Source organism: Teleopsis dalmanni, chromosome 1 (genome assembly GCF_002237135.1).
Source record: "Teleopsis dalmanni isolate 2A chromosome 1, ASM223713v2, whole genome shotgun sequence".
NCBI classification, from domain to species: Eukaryota; Metazoa; Arthropoda; class Insecta; order Diptera; family Diopsidae; genus Teleopsis; species Teleopsis dalmanni.
Genome location: NC_051846.1, coordinates 172,957,586 through 172,980,090, shown reverse-complemented (window position 1 = coordinate 172,980,090; position 22,505 = coordinate 172,957,586). Strand labels below are relative to the sequence as shown.

General features: G+C 30.3%; 3 non-coding genes across 3 annotated transcripts; all 3 read left to right on the top strand.

The window, feature by feature from the left end:
• Window positions 1-227: 227 nt before the first annotated feature.
• Trnag-gcc lies at window positions 228-298 on the top strand. Its single transcript has one exon. It is a non-coding gene; the product is annotated as a tRNA-Gly (tRNA).
• A 3,041-nt stretch (window positions 299-3,339) lies between these two features.
• On the top strand, window positions 3,340-3,410 carry Trnag-gcc. The gene has a single exon. It is a non-coding gene; the product is annotated as a tRNA-Gly (tRNA).
• Window positions 3,411-3,607: 197 nt separating this feature from the next.
• Window positions 3,608-3,679, top strand: Trnaq-uug. The gene has a single exon. It is a non-coding gene; the product is annotated as a tRNA-Gln (tRNA).
• Window positions 3,680-22,505: the final 18,826 nt, after the last annotated feature.

The following is a 22,505-nucleotide window of genomic DNA, read 5'->3' as shown; positions in this document are numbered from 1 at the left end:
CAACTCATAAAAAAAACAAAAAACAATATTAATAAATATTTTTGTTATTATATTTTTAAATATTTTCTTTTTGTTATTAACACTAAAAAGATTAATCTTAATTTTGTTAATATTAAAACTGAACAACCCATTTTTTATATCATGCTAGGTTTAAGCCAAGATATGCTGTGAACTTAAACTCATAACTTTCAAGAAACCGAACAAGCTTTACTCTTATGTTACCACAAGCATCGGTGGTTCAGTGGTAGAATGCTCGCCTGCCACGCGGGCGGCCCGGGTTCGATTCCCGGCCGATGCAAATTTTTTTTATGTTATTTTTTTAATTAAATTAAATATTTTTTATCATTTACATATATTTAAAAATACTTTTATTTAAATAACACTAACAAAATGTTTTTTTTCTTTTTATGTTGTATCATCAATTTTATGCAATGTTTCTTTTTGTTTAATAGTTCCGGTTAAATAATAATTCATCAACAGATATGGATCAAATTTTGATAGGTATGCTTGTTATACCCGGATCACAACAAAGATGCATGTCCAGTTGATATCATAGTCACATCTTTAGTATCCTCAAAAAATAAACTTATTTTATACAAAAATATGCTAAAATCTGTATAGAATTATGGCATTCAACTATAGGGAAAATTTAAAATCTAAATTCTCCAAAGATTTTAGTCAAAAACTCTACCAGAAATGGTAAACGCTAATTGGTATGTAACCAACATTCAAATCCATCGGGAACTTAGAATAATTCCGGTAAAAGATGAAGTAAAGCAAATTGCCAGAAAATACCATAAAAGAATACAAAATCATCCCAACACTCTTGTTTGGAGTTTGACGTCCCCTCAAAAATTTCTACGGATCTGAAAAGGAAGACTTCGCGTCAAATGTTAGAATAAAATATTAATTGAAAAGAAAAGAGTAGCTCTCCACAGGGAGAACTACCTAAATTGTGAATTATCAGGTCTTAAATCTTATTTATCAAAAAATTGTAAAATATCACAACATTATTTGACAGACTATATATGAAATTTAAATTAAATTTAAAAAAAAAATATCAGTGTTTCTTAAACGTTTTTATTATACACCTCATTTCAGAATTTAAAATATTCTAATATCTCCTTAACGTAAAATTTACTAGAAGCATTGGGAAATTTAACCGGAATATTCAATTATTGGTTCCTCTTCGAACGATGAACTGTATACCACACCTTTTCCATAAAGAAACTTTCTTTGGCCAGTGCATTAATATAGTATATTGTATTAGTTTGTGACATTTATTAACGGTAAGACTTACTGGATATCAGTATTCCAAAGTTAACAATGTTAGTTATCGTGTTATTTCTAATTGCTTCTCTTGACAATTAAGTCAGGGGAGCATCGTAGGACGTACGCGTCACGTTGACAAGCACTGGTACGTATAGTCATATGACTACCGAAGTTACTCTCCCGATTAGACAATAAAATTGAAAAAATTGTGTTTTATTTAAACAATTAAACCAATAATTTTTTCCCAACCCGGCATCAATAAATACAAGAAAACGATGTACGTAATAGAAACCCATTACGAGAGCAAAGATATAACTAAGAATAATAATAATAATAATAAAGGTAATACTAAGTTGTAATGATAAAAATCTTTCCCTACTCAGGTAACCAGCATCAAATAACACAGGAAAACTATATGCGCGATAGAGATCCATTAAGAGAGCAAAGATACATATAATTATGAACAATTTTAAGATTTTACTAAGTTTAAAAAAGAACTTTTAAACCAAAGTACTACTATAACAATTTTTATAATCAATTTAATACTCGTTGAAATCAGTTAGTAAAATCAGATTAGGACGTAACATAACATCATCGGAAAGTGCATCAACGTTACTTGAATAGCAAATAGAGCTACTAGACTTTAAATACAACACTGCAGAATGGGTAATATATAATTACGACAAAACGGGAAAGAGAAGGTAAGAGAGCAGAATGAGAAACAAAAGAAAGTGAACCTATCTTTTTTTTATAAGGTTTATTGATAAGATAAGGTTTATTGCTTAAGTTTGGTACTAATATCTATTTCAAACAATAAATTGACAAAAAAAACTATATAAGAAAAATAATCTACAATATCAAAACTTTCTTGAAACATGTTTTTTATCTAAGGTTTTATGTCAATTTTTACGCGAAATAGATGTAAGTACTAGGCTAAATATTTTGTTTAGACTTAATAAGCAATTAATAAAAGTTAATCTATTTACGAATTTTATGATTTTTATACATAAGGTTTCTTTAAATCTTTAAGGTTGTGGAACATACAACCACTATTAATAATAACAATAATAAGTTAAAGTATTTAGCACAAACTGGTGGACACCGCAATAGAAAACATCCACATTTTTAATGGATGAACCAGGTAACCAAGAATATGAAGACACTCGGTACTACCCTACATTAAGTAAGTAAGTTAAATTAAATAATTATTTATAAATTCAGTATATCATTTTTATGAAAATAAGATCCCTAATAATAAGAGCTTTAACCACAGCCCTAACCAGAAATCAGAAAGACAACTAAGGAAGAATTTCTTTAATTGAAAATTATTTTTCGTAGTATATTTTAATAATCATTTGTAAAAATATTTAAACTTTTATTTTCCTTAAAAAAAATAGAAAATTAATTATAAAATTAATACAGTTAAATAATTGCAATAACTGAATCTGCTGACTATTCGTTAATATATATTATATCATTGTCACAAACTCTCAAGACTCTGTATACTCCGAACAAGATTACCTGTACATACAGACATCGATTAAGCAGACATAGAGTTTGGTTTTACTCTATAATCTCTCTCCTCATAATAATATATGAATTTTAGAAGATACGAAAGAAGTTCTTTACCCCATACTACGCCCATGACTTAACGTAAAAATTAATCCATATAATCTGACATGTTGGCTTGAATGGCTTTGTAGGCTATGAAAGTCATTTAACCACATACATTTATATTAACATAAAAAGAAATCTATATTTCTGCTTCAATTACAATAAAAAAATAATTAAATATAATCACAAATTAAAAATCATTAAAGTCATCATAAATTAAATAATTATCATATTTATACGTACTGCGTTGATATTGCTTATCATCGCATATCAAGTTTTACTTTGCTTGACGTCAATGAGTAAAAATTAATATACTTTTTTTCTATGAAATATAAATTATGTAAATAAGTATTTTAAAGCTAGATATTATTTAAATATAAAAAGTGTTATTATTAATAATATTAATAAAATTTAATAAAAAGTGTCAGCTTCCCCCTTGGATATTTGTATGAAGCATCGGTGGTTCAGTGGTAGAATGCTCGCCTGCCACGCGGGCGGCCCGGGTTCGATTCCCGGCCGATGCAAATGTCTTTTTTTAAATAATTTTCCTAATTTTTTTTTATTTTCTGGTACAATTGTAAAAATTATTTAAATATTTTTTTTTGAGTATTCATAATTTAAATTCATACTTAAATATATTATAAACAAAATAAAAAATATTTTTTATAAAAATTGTGTTGCTTTATTTGAAAACGACTATTTGTCCTGGGTGTGATAAGAAGGTTCCATGGTGTAACGGTTAGCACTCAGGACTTTGAATCCTGCGATCCGAGTTCAAATCTCGGTGGAACCTGGGAAGACCTCAAAGGCAGAATATTTTTTTCTAAAAGATTTTTTTTTTGCAAATGTTATTTTAATATTAATTTCACCAAATTTTTTTGTAATTTTTAACAAAATAACCAGTTATAGAAGTAGTAAGCATTTTGTTATAGAGTATAAAAATCAACAAAATTTGGACTAATTTTTTGGACAAATAAGACATTGGGTGGAAATTAACAAATCACATAATATAATATAATTTATGGCAACTGATGATATAAACATTTGTAAAACTATTTTATACTTTTTTTTTAAAAGCAATTAAAATACATATTTTTGTAAGACTATTTAGTAATTTTAGTGATGTAGTGCTCATATAATAAGAAATTGAATATCATATATCAATAGTAAAAAAATAAACAATCGAGGCACTAAACAATAATATGTGTGCTCTTCTATAGAGTTCTACAGGAGAACAGAGGAATATTTTATTTTCTACAGCGATTGGCCTTAAACCCTCAATGCAGTAGTAGATATTTATAAGAAAGCGCAATAATAATAATGAATTGTTCTTAACCTTATAAAATAAGTTATTCGATAAAAAAAGAACATTTCTAAATTTAGAAATGGAATTCACATAGAAATCTTCTGATAGAAATCCCTGATAAATCTCGCACTACCTATTATTCTATTGTGTCCTTACAAGAATGCGCAAGAGTACTTTCAAAAATCTCATAATCTCTTAATGAGTACTTAAGTATTCTTAAGTCGCAAAAGAATGCACCTACTTGATCAATCGAATAGATTTGTTAACTACTGTAATTAATTAAACTTCTCGGGAGACGTACCACATAATAGCTGGTTTTAAGTTGAAATATTCCTATTCCAAATATATACATATATATACAAATATATACATGTGTTTATATATAGTTAACACCCGCGACCTCTTAAATCCGGCATATTCACTTATTTAACGGCATAATCATGCGATATTATTCGATTGACTGATTGCTACCAAACACGACATCGACTTGTTTGTCTTGAAAAGTCCCGTTTGGCCTTCGTAGCTCTCAACTTTATAAACGAGACTCGTTCACTTTTACTTTGGCTACTGAATTAACAACGTGCGTTTGTCTAATATTATTTTAATATAATATAATTTAATATCACGTTTTAAATATTGTTGTAATATAAATATAAACTTTTATATATTTCATATAATAAAACTCTAGCACTTATTTTCAAATACTAAGCCTGTTATGATATATTTCATCTACTGATTTCTGGTGTGAGATTACAGCCAGGAGGCTTTCATAATATGATAGTTGAAATTTTTATAATTCAGCTAATGGTAATCGAGATTACCAAACAAATTGATATAATAAAGGATATCAGAAAGAGTAAATATGGATGGCTCGGTCATACCCTAAGAAAAGATACGCACAGCATAGTCCTTTCAGTCTTAGAATTGAACTCGGTTGGATTAAGAAGATAAGGACTTCCAAAAACAATATGGAGATGAACAGTATTTACCGTAACATCTAAATAGTTTAACGAGCTTAGATAGATGACACGGAATAGAGACAACTGGAAACTTTTTGTAAAAAGACTAAGTTCTTAGATATCCAATAAGTTTTTAATTGTTTATATTTTTGAAACTTGTTTTCGATGCTTAACACGTATCGCAAAAAATAAAAACTAAAAAAAATTAACTTTAAGTACTTCGAATCTCAAATAATAAATCCAAATACTTTCTGTAGTCCATTTCTTATATATCAGTGACATTAACATTCCATTAAAAATATAACAGAAATCCCTCACGTAAATTACAAAATTTTCATTTGTCCGACAGAAAAAGTTATGTTGAGCATTTGAATTACTGCGTTAAGGCTACAAAATACTGCAACATAAACCAAAAGTCGACAAGTGGTCATTGGATAGCTGTTTGCTCCTCTTGACTGCCAAAATATGTAAATGCTTCCATTTGCCCACTTTCCCACTTAACCCTGATCGGCCTGATGTTTATGACTTTTAAGTAAACCACCGCATGGACTGAGGCCTGCCATAGTCATGGGTTCATTGTTTGTTGGATACTAAATTGTCCCAAGAATTCTATGCAATATTAAAATCGCCGCAATTGTTGGAAATGTAAATTGTATTTCCTCTTGTTTCATTTTATTGTATTTCCTATATGTACTTTTAGCATACGATATACTATCGGCAACAATATCTTTGTTGACCACGCCAAGTAAACCCAAGCCGAGCATCCGAAGCGAAGCAAGGAAGACATAAGAGGCAACAATTGTAACTTAACGTGACCGCCTAACATCACACACAATGAACGAAAGGACATTACGGTATTTTCAATTTTCTCAAGTAGTCATTATTTTCTCGCTTCTCCGGACACTTACAGCATGTAAAATAGTTTTCACCAATAAATGCCAAATAGCAACAGCAAGTATCCCTGCAGCAGCTGTAACGCAAAGTGAGTCCTTAGTATTATTCCTTGAGTTTATATTGTGTATATTTGCCCATAACGAAAACGTTTACTTTCAGCAAAACTGAATGAAGTTGTTATGATGGACACAAAGCACGTACCAATAAAAAAATGATTCAGCATTCCGAAGGATATTAAATGGCACTTGCTTATTCCTTCCCTGTGTTTTATGCAGCAGACTTATAGTTTCTTGCTTGTTACTTCCAGAAACTGAAACTGTATAAAACAAGTGGCAGGATAAGCATATTTCGCAAATATTTGTATTAAAGTTTATTGCACTTAATTTTGGTGAATTGTTGTTTATTGAATTTTTATAATTTGATTTGATTTTCTAAAAAAAATTTTTAATATAACGGTGTTATTGTTATTTCAATTGCATTTGAATATAATAAAAAGAGAAGATTCTATGATAAGAACAGAGATGATAAATGATTTAGTTCATTGGGACAGAGATGTTAATAAAACCTTTTTATATCTGAGATAACATTTATATACAAATCGTTATTTAGTTTTAGTCTGCATATATAGTCTTTAAAATAAAGTAGTAGAACAAACGCATAATTGTGTCATACACACTTGCGTCACACAGATTTTGTTTCGGAATTAAACGAAAACCGAAAGATATTGCTATTGCCACGAAACATCAAATAAACGACAGTTTAAAGAGCTAGTTCATCCTTATAACTACAAAGATGGATCCCTATTTAATAGAATAGCACTGAAGCTAATGGTAAGCTTCTGAACAGATCACCATGTTAAAATCTCAATAATAAGGAGCTGTTTGAGAAAAGAGAATATATTATCAGTTTAGAGGTAAATGTATTCTCCGCTTACAGATTAAATCGATTAATGAAGTCAGACAGATTCTCTAATCTTATTGTTAAGATTAAGATAATCTTACGTACACCAAAACTATGAAACATGATTTTTCATTGTCATGTCTCACATGCTTTTATGATTTGGTATGGCGACATACGCAAATAACACAGCTAATATAGAACCTAGCTTATCATGATAAAAAGCTTCTCAGCAGAAGAAACAAAGATGGATCCCTATTTAATAGAACAGAACTGAAACTAATGGCAGGTTCTTGAATAGATCAGCCTATTAAAATCTCAATAACATAGATCTGTTTGTGAAGACAGAATATGTGATCAGCTTAGAGTTAAATGCGATATCCGCTTAGAGCTTGTTGTGAACGCTCCTTAAAAACAGAAATAACAACTTAACATCTTGATAAACCCATTTTGTGGAGACAGTAACGCAGATTAAGGCATCTCGATAAGAGGTGTATGTTAATTTCGGTTCGTGAAATTGTTAAGTTTATTATTTTTGTGAGTTGTCTTATATATAATACTTGAGTTCGATAGATAGGAAAAGTGCTTTAGCATATAAATATATATATAAGTTTATGCATGGAGTATATAAGAGAGATGGCATTTTATTTTTATTTTTTTTTGTACCTGAACTAGCAGCTTTTATGATAATTAAATCATAGAATAATAAATATTTAAAATAAAATGTAGAGAAGACGTAGAAATAATCTTAAAAGAAAGTAAACAAGATATAGTATATAACAAGAAGATTATATATATATAACAAAGATATTTTCCTTTTCATTAATAATAATATATAATAATAATATTTATAAATAATATATATATAATATATAATATTAATATATAATATATATATAAATAATATATATAAAGCAGATCTTTTAGAATTTTTTAAAAGGACGAGAAAAACTTTCAAGAACCATAAATATATCGACGATTGAATGTAAGTAGACACAGAAAACAATAGGAATTAAAAAAAAATAATTTCCTCACCTGACCAATCTCTATTCAGCTGAAGTCGTTACTATAAAATAGACAGATCAACTGAGTACAAATAATAAACAACAGAGTTCATAAGTAAAGCATCTACCCGCTGACTCATGCCAATAGATGGTCTCACTGCAAAAATGTATTTTTTGAAAGTCTTGAAATCTTACTTATATGTGATATGTATGGCTCTTTGTGTTGCCATAAAGGGGAAAACTTAGAGGTTTAAAAACACCTTAAAATGTTATTTAAAGGAAGCTCTTGCAATTGTCTCATATCCTTAAAAAACGATGACCCTACAGTAGTAAGGCGCCACATTAAAAAAACTATATGGTATTTAATTTGTTTTTACCTAAGTTTTAAACGCTCTGACGTCACTCTAATCTAATAAAGTTGGTTTTTAGAGTTATTATGTTGATTATATTGAAGCTTTTTGAGCCAGTGCGCTTGAGCACTTTTACTATTTCTTAACTCGAGGTATTTTCAAAACCACCTCTTTACGCCTTGACTGGATTATTGTTTATCAGTTCATCAGACTAAGCAATAATTGAGGAGGCCTTCCCGAGGAGCTGAGTTTTGATAACGCGAAGTTATAATGTCTATAATTTATTACCATCTCATAACGCATCTATCAATAAAGTTGAAAGCTCAGAATTTAATCAAATAGATAGACTTTAATCGTATAATTAAGAGAGTTATTATGTTTATAGGTTTCGCTAGTATTATTTATGTGTGCTCGTTCAAGGCTATAATTTATATGATTAAACTTAGTTACAATATTGACTTTAATTTTCTTTGAATGAGGAATAAAAATCAGTTGGAAGCTCATTAACATTTTTATGAAAACGTAATTAAATTTTTTTTTCTGCTATTACTTTTACTCTGATTAAATACTCGCATAATTTCTATGAAAAGCATTTGCGTAATTGCATTTCTGTTGAAAGTGTCACTTGATTTCTTGTATTTCATTGACATTCTTTTTCCCATATTGATTTCATTTGTTCTATTTCTCATCTACTCGATTCCATTTACTTGTTTTTTCCATTTTATACTAAAACACACGACGATGTATTTCACTATGTCCTGATTTGTTGATGACAATTTTCTCGTAACTACTGCGACTACAACGTGTAGCACATGAAGGATATGCTTTATGTTATCCTAACAATAAATTCAAAGGAAACAGCAATTTATTATGTTTCACTAGCCAACAAAAGTAAAAAAGTACAAGTAAAAATAAAAATTTTTTATGCATAGATACGCACATAAAGTTTAATCATTTAATTTATTATTCAAATATTGAAAAATTATGCTAAAATATCAAACTAAGGATGTCCCGGTTCATGTACGGTTATGGAATTGGAATTGAGATTTGATGTCCAACTAAGGAGATGATTTTTAATCTTCAGTGTTTAAGGTACAATCAATTTCATATACTTTAAAATTTATGAGTGACCTCCAATCGAAAAATCTGTTTACATATTCGTATTTTTAAATGTTGCATATCCGTTATGCATAAAGGATATTTTGACCTTTTAATACTTCAGCTTTGCTGTCCATCTTAAAATATGAATAATTCACCTTTCATAATTAAGCGCATACATTAAGTTAATAAAATATTTATAAATTTGAGAGGATGAGAGGATGAGCTCATGCAATCTGCACAATTGTGTTTTCATTGATACATCAAGTTAATGGCAAACTACCTCAATATTGCTACTGATGTTGCCTCTGGGATGAATTTATTTAATGAACATAAAAGTTAACAAAAATTTTAAGGATAATGGAGCATTACGAAAAAATATGTATAATTTATGCAACGTTTAAAGTGTTTTGGGAACAAAAAATGACTTCATTTGTCGGGCGTATGTGTCCTTTGGTTTGCATTTCTCGAAGGCGTTTATGCGAAAATTTCAATTAAATCTGACCATGGCCAGTATAAAAATCTAGGACCGATAAGCTGAGAATGTGTAACCTGAAAGCAAACACATGCTGAAGGACATTCACAACCATTGAAAACATTAATCAATGTCTCAAAAAACTTTGCGCAATTTTCGTTATTTTTGTTGCAAGGATTTTAGTTTCTTAGTTTATTATTCGGTATAAAAGTTTTAATCTTCTTTATCAGAGATACGTTATAGCATATTATGAAAAAAAATTAGATATTTAGTACTATATGAAGTGTTAAAATATTCAGACATTATTTAAACCAACATTAAGTACTTAGATTTAATTCTTTTTCAAAGTATTTATTATTATTATTTCCATACACCATTAGCAGCTTAAAGAGTCTACAAATGGTTTCTACTGGTTTCTATTTTGTTCTATTGCTCTCAACTGGTTAAACCATTTACCCATCTCCTATTGAACTGTCCTTCTCCAGGTCATTGCTGGTCTGCCACTGCGCATAGTCCCCTGAGGGTTCCAAGTAAGAACAGCATGTGCGATATCTTCATAAGGCTTTCAAAGCTTGACCGAGTTTATAATAAAGAAAATAAATAAGATATATATATACTCATTCACTCGACATTTTAGAGTTAAGTTTAGCTTAAATTTACTCCCTTACATTTATTCCGAAGTAATCTACGGTATTATGAACTTATGCCACCGCAATGTTTTTTAGTAATTTGAAAAACATTGTTAGGACGCCTTTATAAGTATAGCTTTATGCTTAATCCATATTTTCGTCTTTATCTGATTAATTGTTGAAAAATGTTGCGCTTTGAGTGTACTTTGCCTAGAAACTGTTCCCAACAAATGTTTACTTCAGATTCTCAACATCTGCTGACCTAATCGTATCAGCAATGCTGATCTTTGGGATGTCACCAATCGAATAACAACCTCTGATGAAGTATCCATGCGCATATGGCATTAGATCGGTCATACCCTTCGCAGACCTCCTGGCAACAATATCCTCAAGCACTCAGATGGAATCTACAGGGTAGTGACAGTCGTGTTGGATCGCCTGCTAGACTCTAGACATAGGAAGACTGTCGATGCAGGATTGTAAGCAACAAATTAATCTTGGAATGACATCAGTCGATAAACACGCAATAGAGTTCAATACAAAAAAATGGTGGAGGCCTTATGCTTCACTCAGAGAAGAGAATAATTGAAGAAGAAGATGCTATAAGACTGAATTTTTAGAGACATTAAATAAATTTTTTAAAATCCTAAAAACTCCTAAACATTTGCTTTCCGTAAAGCAAATAGATTTCGATCTTTAAGTCAGTAATCCTTTGGGTTTTATCGTCAATCTAAAGGTTCTCTAAGAATTTCTAAGAACTTGGTAGACGGGTCTCTCTTAGTTCTCGTTTTAATTTTTTTTTTTGTGTGTAAAATAAGTGAGTTAATTTAATAATTGGCCTGCCTTTTAGCTGGAAGATTGCTTTCTAAGAATTTTGTTAGAATTTTGTTTTTTGTTAGTTTTGTGAAAATACTATAATATAAGATTCAAGCCGTTTATTGGAATGGAAGACGTCATATATTTTTCGAGAAACTCTGAACTCAGTAGAAAAGATATAATATTCTAAAAATTACAGTTTAACCATTTGTTGTGGTGGAAGAATTTACATATTTTTCGAGAAACTCTAAACTCAGTAGGAAGGACATAAGAGTATGAATGTGAGAGTCAAATCATCTGTTGGAGTAGAAAAAATTACATATTTTCGATTAACTCTTAACTCATTAGAATAGACATCAAATAATAGGTAAGTATGAAAACCAATCGAGTTGTTGTTATAGAAGAATTTGGTTATTTTTGTAAAGATACTAAACCCCATATAAACGATATAATATTTTAAAAATGACAATCAAGTCATTTGTTGGAGTGGAAGAAGTCACATATTATTTGAGAAACCCTAAACTCAGCAGAAAAGACATAATATTCTGAATTTCTGAGTCAAACCATTTGTTGTAGTGAAAGAATGTGGTTATTTTTGTAGAGATACTAAACTCAGTAGAAAAGATAGTGTAATAAAATTCTGAATATGACAGTAAAACCATTTGTTTAAGCCAACTTACACTTATGGTAATAACTTCACTTTCCTGAGTTGATTTATTTTTGAATTCATTTGCCACTGCTTGAGAAATCACTGTTTTTGTATGAAATAAATTTTTGATGTACACTTTTAAAATCTATCTTTTCTCTTCGTTTTACTCTACATTTTTATTCCTCATTTCAACTTTTTCCTATTCAGATGAGAATTTACTTTTGTTTGGGTTGAAATCCCGATGATGTATGTAACGCCATTTGATGCTCGAACCAACGTGCGAGGTTTGTCAGTTTTGAAATATTATGAAAATGTTTTTTTGGGAATTATAATTTTCTTCTATGCAAATCACGTTCACTGTGATTGCCTGCATTTTATGATCTATTATTTTGCTGAATTTAATATTTTATATTTTTTTATATCCCTTTTATTGTACTTGTACTTTCGAATTCTGAAGATTTTATTAATAAGTAGTATATGACAATTCTGAAATTGATTAAATGTTGTTGAATTATATTCTACATATTGATTGCTACGTATATTAAAATTTAAGTAATACATTTATATGAGCACGGAATTTTAATTGCGGATACCATAGTTTTAATAATTTATTAACTCATATTATACATTTGATATGCAATTTTCAGCATTTTCTTCTCGTTTATGATTGCGAATAAGTGCTGCATTAAAGCATATAGAATATTAATTACTTGACAAAAAACCAAAAACCATGATAAATTAATATTAACCAACATATTTGCATTGATTTTATGTAGTAAAAAGTTTCTGGTGCGCGTAATTAACAGCATGTAAGTTCATTAAGTGCGAGCATTAGAAACATAAATAAATTAACCCATCACTGGTAGGGGTACAAACATTTCTGGTACATTTGAACTCAAATCAAATCGACATCTCCTACTTCACATCCTTCATGTCGATGCCCTGTTAAGTTGCGTTTGCTACTGTAAACAACTAAAACAATTCAATTACTTGCAAATGTAAGAACAATAATCATTTGCGGTTATACATATTCACACAGCACAACACAACAATCTTGTTTACGACTCCGGAGTCCGGATGCGCTGTAATTATATTTATAACAGCATAGAGCTGTTTACAGTACTATTGTTATGCTATCAATGCTTAAGTAACATCCTTCAGTGTCTTAACTCAACTTTAATACTAGTTAGATACTGTTAAAGTGTATTTGATGCGTTGGAGCAGCTTATTTGGCAAGTATTTACCTTATATGTTATTCAATGCCATTTTTAAATATTATAGCTTCTGTGTTCAGTTAAATGTTGTTGTTAGTTTTCTTAGTGTAGAATTGTGCAATTGTCTTGTTGAATGATTGAACTAGTTTCTAGTCATGCATATATTATGGAGCTCTAAATCTTCTCAATATATTAGTTAACACAAACATATGTATACTAACCTTATCAGATATGCAAGTAAGTACATATGAGGTTATGCTGTGTATTTCTGTTGATGATAGTCGTTTTGTTGTAATTGATTGAGCCTTGTACCAGCGTCACTCAGTAATTAATTAAATGAATCAGTAGAACTTAGTTATTCAATAAAATTAATTAAAATTACGTTTACTCATTGCATTTAGAGGAAAAGGTCAAACAACTTGGTTTATTTGTTAAATTAATGAATTCTTACCACAACAAGTACCTATGTGGGAAGTGAAATGCGTGTGTACATTCAATTCCATTTCATCTACAAATGAAGTTGTAATTTCAGTAGAAGTTATTTAGAGAAAATTGAGCCAAGGAACTCAAAGGTAAATGGCAAAGGTAAAAGGTGTCTTGCAGTGTGAGTAATCATACACCATAAGGTTTAAATATAAAAATGTTTGTTGGTCTTATACGTTTATTACTAGTTGCATCGTTAGTGACATATTTATATTAAGACTTTGTTGAATTTATAATTAGACTTTGATATATTTATAGTAAAACTTTGACATATTTATAGTATGACTTTGATTTTTGAGAATAAAATTTGTCAATAAAAAAAACAATACTACGAAGTGCGTTCAGAAAGTTATGATGAATGCCTTTAGGACAAATCGAATTGGATTAACAGATTTAACAACCTTTAGAGCAATGCCTTTAGGAAAAATAAAATTAAGTTTCAATTAATTTTATATACTGTCCGAAAGATGTCTGACAGTTGGCAACAAGGATTTCGTTGTAACATACGATATCAATCTTCAAATCAGACGAAGAAATCCCATTGCCGATAGGTGCTATTATAAACTCATTAGAAAATTAAGATGTAGAGCTCTCTTTCGACAGACAAAACTTACTCTTAAAAGATCGCTAATCTTACCTATATTTCTATATGCTGCATATATCATTCTGCACATACTAGCATAGAATGTTTAAGGAGCACTAGAAGTTTTCGGGAGAAAAATTTCTCGTAAGATCTTTGATCCTTTACGTGGTGGTGACATCTCCGTAACCGCATGAATTTCAAGCTGTACGAACTGTATTACAATATTAACATAATTTATAGAAGTAACTTTCAGTGCCTTCGTCTGGTTGGTTACATCGCGAGAATAAATGATGATGCACCAGCAGAAAAGATATTTTGAAGCGGCACTTGGATACAGAAGGCCTAGAGTTTGAACGTGTTTCCGGTTGAGGGACCACTGACTACAATTGCTGTACAAGACTAGAGAAAGCGTGCATGCGGCAGAAGTATCTGGAAAGGATTGCTATGTCAGGTGAAAACTAGATAAAAAGTAGTTATGGTCATTTAAGTAAGCAAATAAGTATTTTATTTAATTTTAAATGTTTAATCCATTCCCTTCGAAGTAATCAATATACGATAGTATGCACTTATACCATTGTAATTTCCAATTTTTGAAATATTATTAGAATTCATTTGTGGATTTGACTTTAAGCTCCCTCCATGATTTCGTCTTTATCTGATTTATCTGCGCAAGTTTCATATTTAAAGTAAATAAAAGCCAAAAAACGCTGGTCACCACACATCATTGTCATTCAAATAGATGTGGAGTTACTGACAAGTTATATCTTAACCTGCACTATCATTTTAACACAATGCATTTATCTGAACAATGGTATCTTTATCTTAAACAAATTACATTGCTAGTTATATTCTTCTGGGTGAGCTTTAATCTGTTATAAGTAATATCCCAAAGACAGACATTCTAGCCATTATTGTTAATGATATTAATGAATCCCAAACGAAGACATCCTGGTCGTTATTATTAAAAATATTAATGCACCGCAAAGGAGAACATTCTGACCGTTATTGTTGATGATATTCTATTTGGATGTGGACAGTAGTTGCACAAAAAATCTATAAAAGCTTTCTATACTGTGTTATTATTTTAACCTACTTTTTTATATTCTATTTTTATTATAAATCTCTGCTACATATTGTTGGAGCTGTCATCGTCGGATATAAGGGTCTCATAACAAAAATGCTTCCAGTACTAACAGAGCCTAACAGAGTGAAGTAATACTGAATGAACAATGTGAAAAATAACTAAATCTGAATAGACACAATGATAACTGATGAAGTCTAAGCCTTTGTAGTATTTCCTCCATAAAAAAATCTTCCCTCATATAACATAAAATTAAAAACACACTCTAAAAACCCTAAATGTAGTTATAGTGGATACTACCTCGATATGCTTACACATTTTCATTTCACTACACCAGAAATAACAACAAAAATTAGGTTGACCTTTTAATTTGTTTATTCACTACACACTTTAATGTTATTTTTATTGTTGTTGCTAACGCTTGAACAAAAACGCCATTAGCACTTTTCAAACAACAACAATAATTAAACATAAAAGTGTTATTAGTAGCCAAAGCTAAAAATGTTAACTAATTTTTGTAGTAGTTGTTTTGGTTCTGTTAATGTTAGTAGCTTCTATTAACATGACATTAGAATTTGGCTGTCATTTAGCAAACCGCAACTGAAAACAAAAACAAATGAAAACATTTCAAAGCGTTGTTGTTGTTATTATTGTATGTTAAGCAAAAACAAAGCAATAATGAAAGTAACAGAAAGGCTTGAAGCCAAAAGAGTCAAGCACATAAATAACAACATAACAGCATAATTAGAATTTGTTGTATAATTACTCGTGTGTGTTATGTGTGTATGTGTGTATTTTTATAAATGTTAAGTATGTGACAATGTATTTTAAAATGGCATAAAGTGTGTGTTTACTTGCAATTGTACAGGTTCATATGCTCTGACTCTGTTGTTAACACGACAACACTTTTAGTTAAATTATTACATTTTTTTCTTCATTAAAGAAAAATCGTTGGGAAAAATGATTTTGTTGAAAACTTTACTCTTAAAAATAATATAATGAATGGATTTAATATAAAAAAAAAAAACTATTTTTTGTTTAATTTCATAAATATGTAGAATAATGTGTGTGGGGAACTATACATAAATTATGTAGAACTTTTTTACGTTTGAGAGAGCTGAAAAGTACTCTAGGGGTTCACTATTGCGAATAAAAAGTTACTTAACAGAATGCACAAAAGTAAGTGTAGTGCAATTTTGTAGTGCAAAAATAAAAATTATTACAATAATTAATTTAAACTCCTTTATTATTTTAACTGTAAAATCAGTTATGTTTTAAAATAAAATACACAACATTTTTAAATTAATAAAATTCAAAATTGATGACACATTTCTTCTATTTTTAAATTTTTACTGTAAAGAGTAATTTCCAACAAGATATATTATAGAAAAAATACTTTTATTCAGAGTTTTTTAAAAGTTCTTTCAGTATTATAGATGACAACTGACTATACACTACTATGGTATAAGGGAAACATAACTCTACATATACAAAATAGTCTGAAATTTAAAGCTTAAACTACACAAAATCCTCACGACAGTGGAACACAAAAGATTGTTCAGTTAAACCTTCATAAATAACTATATATAAAGATTCAAAAAGAGACCCTAATAGTTCCAAAATCAATAACATTTCACTAAAATTGCAAAAAAATGCTGTTTTCGATTAAGCAAATGAGGTTTTGGAACGATAGTTGAATATCATTTCCTTTGATAATAAATATTTTAAAATTAAACAATTTGTAAGCAGACAAGTTGACCGAATTTATTGGTGTTGCCCCTATTGAGACTATTCTGTGTCCCCCAAGAGAATGTTCTTTCGACGAATCTTTTTAATTTTTACATGTCTAAACTCTTTAATTTAGTCAGTCCAAAGCGAATCAGAGTCATATCGTATACCGACGACAGGACTCTAAAGCATCTTCAGGACCCCACATCATTTTGTAACTATACAAATACAGAGATATGGAGAATATGGCCTCATTCTTTATTGACGGAAATCTTCATTTAGAATAGAATAGAAATAAACAGGGTACTAGCTCCCACTGGAGCAGAGCACTGCGACCAGATTGATCTTTTGTGCCGTAACTGACCCTAATTGAACAGAAGACATTCCGCTTTCCGAATGAAGGCCGTTGAGGACCTCCTAATGTCAGAAGGAGAGAGCAGCTCTCCTCCCAGTGATTTCCTCCTTGCCCAGATCAAGGCTGGGCAGTCACAATAATTTTTCATTTATTACCAACAAAATTTTCCACTACCCTTCCTGTTTTTTATAGCTATTTAAGTAAGGAAGTATATAATTTTAATAATTATGTAAGTATTATTATATTTATATTTACATATAACCAATTTTAAAATGTACTGAAAATTAAACCTTTTGTTAACCATATTAACAAAAGTTTGAATTGAACCTTTTTTTAAGTATTTCCCTTTTTTATTTCTACTATTTTTTTTTATCATTTAAATGTTATTAAATTAACGTCTACATAAAAACTTTTGAGATTCCTCAAGTAATTAAATAAATATTTAAGTATTTACTGGCGTATAAATGTGAGTAATTATGTGTGATATTCTAATTAAAGAACTTTTACTTCGCGGCTGGTTAACCGCAGTGGTGTAGGTTAATTATAATGATGCCAACTTATTTCCTACATTTTTCAAGCCTTCAGATCTTTCAACACCTAACTTTGAAAAACTGCGGTGAAAGGATGAAAGTGAAACCACGAAATAGTAAAGTAGAGTGGCGAAAAGATATTGTAAGGAAATTCATTTGTTTTTATTTTCAAAAGTTTTTGAATGAGGTGATGCCATGAATAAATCAGTGTCTGGTTTGTAAAAAGTTAAATTTAATATTATTAATGTACCAATTACCTTCAATGACTTACTATATAGTTATAAAAAAAATGCAAAGTAATACAAAGTAATTCAATTAAGAACTAGGATAGTTTATATTTTTTTTTATTAACCGCCTATAATAAAAGACTGAAATTAATGTTTTTGATTGTAGTAATAAAAGTTAAATATTGACGTCTGTCAGACTGTTTATCGGTAATGTTGAAAAGAGCTATTAAATAATCTAGATTTGACAAGATGGATTTAGTTTTTTCTGTTTTTTTATCTAATAATTTTGTTAGAGGAATATGATGATAGAATGGTAAAAAATTGCTAATTATGACCATCGAAAAGACATCTGCGGACATGGAACTGCAGCCAACCAACTAACCATTCCCACCTTGCCATAAGCATGGGTAAGACATTGCAATAACAGCACAAGACTTGAACTCCAACACTGATTTCTTTAAGCTAGAACACATATTCTTCCAAACGCTTGCAAGCAATAAATGTAGCTGCCATTTGGTAATAAATGGATACACCATTGTTGAAGTTATGACTATTTTAATTTAGTTGGAGCTTACTTGAAACACTATTTATAAATATAATTCAGCAATTAAATTTTTTGGATTAAAAATCTTGTGGTTACAAACATTTACTAAGAATTTTATATACTTTAAACCGCTAAGATTTATAATAGATTATAAAACGATTGGGAACTTGTCACCATGTCACTGCATCCTTTGACGATTATTGTGACACACCCACTTCAGTTCCATAGACGAGTAGCAGTTAAGAACGCCATTATATCTATTGTTGAGATGTTACATAATTCCGTTATAAGTGGATAGGCAGTTGATAAAACCTACACATATACATAGGAATAGGAATAAACGGGGTAGTAGCTCCCAATGAAGCGAAGCACTGTGACCATAGTTGATATTCCACCTTTCGAAGGAAAGCCAGAATTTCGATAGTTGGGAACCTTCTAATGTCAGTAGGGAAGAGTAGTTCTCGACCCAGTGACCTCCTCCTGGCCCACACCAGAACTGGGCAGTCACAGAGAACGTGACTGGAAGTCTCGTCTGCTTCTAATCAGAGTGGCCAATCTATCTCTTCGGACAGACCTATTTTGTTAAGACGATAAAGCAGCCCATGGTGACCCATTAAATATCCCACCAGCAAACTCAACTCTGCTCTGCTAAAGAAGGATACCTTATCATAACTTCTGCTTGCCAGCCGCTGCAGCGTATCATAGCAGTCTAATAGAAGCTTTGAAAAAAACTACATATATACATACATATCTATACATATATATATTACTACTACAATTACTGGTTCCAATTGCGGTAACTCCAGATTTACATCCTGGAGTCACCCGTTGAGTGCGATCTTCACATGCTACAACGACAACTACAACTACAACAACAATTACAACAACGATAACAACAACAACTTCAACTACTCTTGCCTTCTATTTTTTGATAGACTTAAGTGAGTATTATTTATTTCTTATACGGGTATTTTTAAATTTTAAGAATTATTGTATTTAAGCATTGGATATATTTATAACAAACTAATAAGAAATGTACTCTATTCCAAAACTGAAACCAACTGAATAAGAATTTTTGACAATCTCTGGCAGGAAGCCAGACAGCGAAGATTAAATTTTATTCGGGCTAAGAAAATGGTAAACTTTTGGTTACTGCATGAAACCAATTTAACCAACAAACTTCCCTCTCCTTACACCCCATAAACAAAACATAAATAAATGCAACATATTTACAAAAATCCTAGCATAAAATAATTTGCAACTTATGCTATTATTTAACACATCCTTTTGTTTCTTTGTTAAATAATTTTTATTCTAAAACATTGCAAACCGAAAATCTTCTGCTTCGTTTAGTAGAAATACAACAGCGAATACAAATACACACACACATAAATACACAAACTCATATACACTCGTCTCAATGCACAGAAATGTTTGATGTACTTTTATGAGTTGTTGACTGAAGTTGCATTTTATGCTGAAGTTGGCATAGAATATGTGCTTTTGCATTCCTGCTACTTGCCACTTGGTGTCGTGGTGCTTGTGAGTGTGTGTGTGTGTGAGCGCGTCGTGTCGTGTGTATGAATATGAGTGTGACGCATTATGATTTTCAATGTGGCTGCAGTGGTCTCACTCACGAGTGTGCACGGGTGTGTGTGTTGGGTAGTTGCTCTGCGGCATTTGCATTTGGTCTTTTGTTGATTTTATATATCATAAACAAATGCAATTTAAACAATTTTATTGCGAAATTTTATGTACGAAAAGTTTTTTGATTTTATGAGTTTTCTGTGCATTTGCCATTCACAGTTTTTGGCTTTCACATTTTGAAGCAACATTGTTTCTATTTCTACCACATGTTCGCACATATTTGCATTAAATTTATGTTTCCGAAAAGTTATAAAATACTCGTATAATCCAATTGGCTGTTAAGAATATCAAATATTCTTACTTTGCATTAAAAATATTTGTTTAATTTTTAAGTGCTATTTGTTTATAATTATTTGAACAAATGTTTTATTATTTTTTTTTGTTTTGTTTTTTTTTTTTGGTGTCGAACCTGGAGGAAAAATCTTCTAAAGATACAAAAGGCTCATACCATTAGCATGCCCGTGCATGCACGACTCATTGAGTCATACATGCCTACGGACTAAAAAGTTCCCACATTCTCAACTAAAAATCCTGGAAATCTCTACAGTACGACCAGTTAAGATATTCCTTTACAGGGCAGGTTAGAAGAGCACTTAGCGTGCTTTTACTCCAATTGTGTAGAAATGTTTTATTGAATTCATACATATGTTATGATCACTTTATTAGCAAGCTTAACGTAACGCTTCTTCTATGGAAACACCCATTTCAAACCCTGTTCCTATCAGTCGCATACAAAAATTGATTTACGTCAATTTTTTGCAACAGGCATATAGAAAGTCACCTTATATATTGACCGCAGTAACCAGGTCAACAGTCACATGGCCCATATACTCTAAATGTTGGACCTCCGACTACCTACATAGAAGTAAAACGAAAATATCCAAAATTACATCTGCCCAAACAGTATACTGGACTATACTACGGCATATATGCAAGCTAGAACTGCACTGTAGAATTTACCATTTTACATGCCTACCGAAGAGGAGACACTAGTGCATTTGTTCTATCCAGGCTTGTTCCCAATCAAGCTTAAACTATTGGACATTACACGCTTTAACACACTTGGTAAGATTACCAACATTAGTATTGGCCAAAAACTTACATTTATTAATGTGTCCGGCTGCTTCCAATATGTCCATCCTTCTATTCATAATTGCAAGGAATGTGGAATTCAGATGCCTTTTTTAAATGGCATCAAAGATTTCATTTTTAAGTGGGCAACACTTTTTGTAGTTGCAAATAATTTTAACAATTGATAGCTCATTATTTCTAGTACATCCGTATACTGCATCAATTGCAAAGCCAACCCCAACTCCAATCGCACATACAGTCAATACTCAACTTTACTGAAATATAAAGAACGTTTTTTTTTGCACTTTGATATCAAAGTTCGTGATAATGTTTCTAGTGACCAACTATTTTGAGAATTAGTTCTTATTATATTTAGCCAATTTTCCGGGGCATACAGTCAGTGTTCAACTTATCTTATATATTAAGAATGTTTTTTTTAAACTTTAATTTTAAAATTCGTAACAGTGTTTAAATAAATTTGGTGGTTAGCAGCTGATTTAGCCAATGCACTAAAAACTAATTTAGTGCGTTTATATGGTCGGTATTTCTTATGTAAAGTTATTGGTGTGAAGTTATTGTCGCAAAATTTATTAAAGAAGCTTCCGATCGGAGTGTTACCTTAGAAGTATATACAAATTTTCATTTAAGAATGTGTTCATAAAAACTAATTAAATGTTTTTATAAATACAATTTATTGGAAATATTAATTTTGTCTAATATAAAATTATACGAAATATTTTAAGTAAATTTGAACTTCAAAATCACCCCTTGTCGTTTTATTAGTTGTTACCACTAATAGAAAGTGTCATAAGTCCACAACTGATGATTCCTTTAAGAATTAATTAAACAGTATTAATATGGAATATCTTAGGTTTTAACAAGATTGTTTGAGATACTGTAAGGCGCGTAATAGAATTCGATTGTTGCAATAAATATTCGATGTGCTTTCAACGTCACTTAATGGTATTATAAATTGATCCTCACTATCATGTGAGGACAAGAATCAACTAGAATCGTTGCGCCATTAATGATCAAGTGATCTAATTTAGAATGAATGATGAATTATGGATTATTATGGA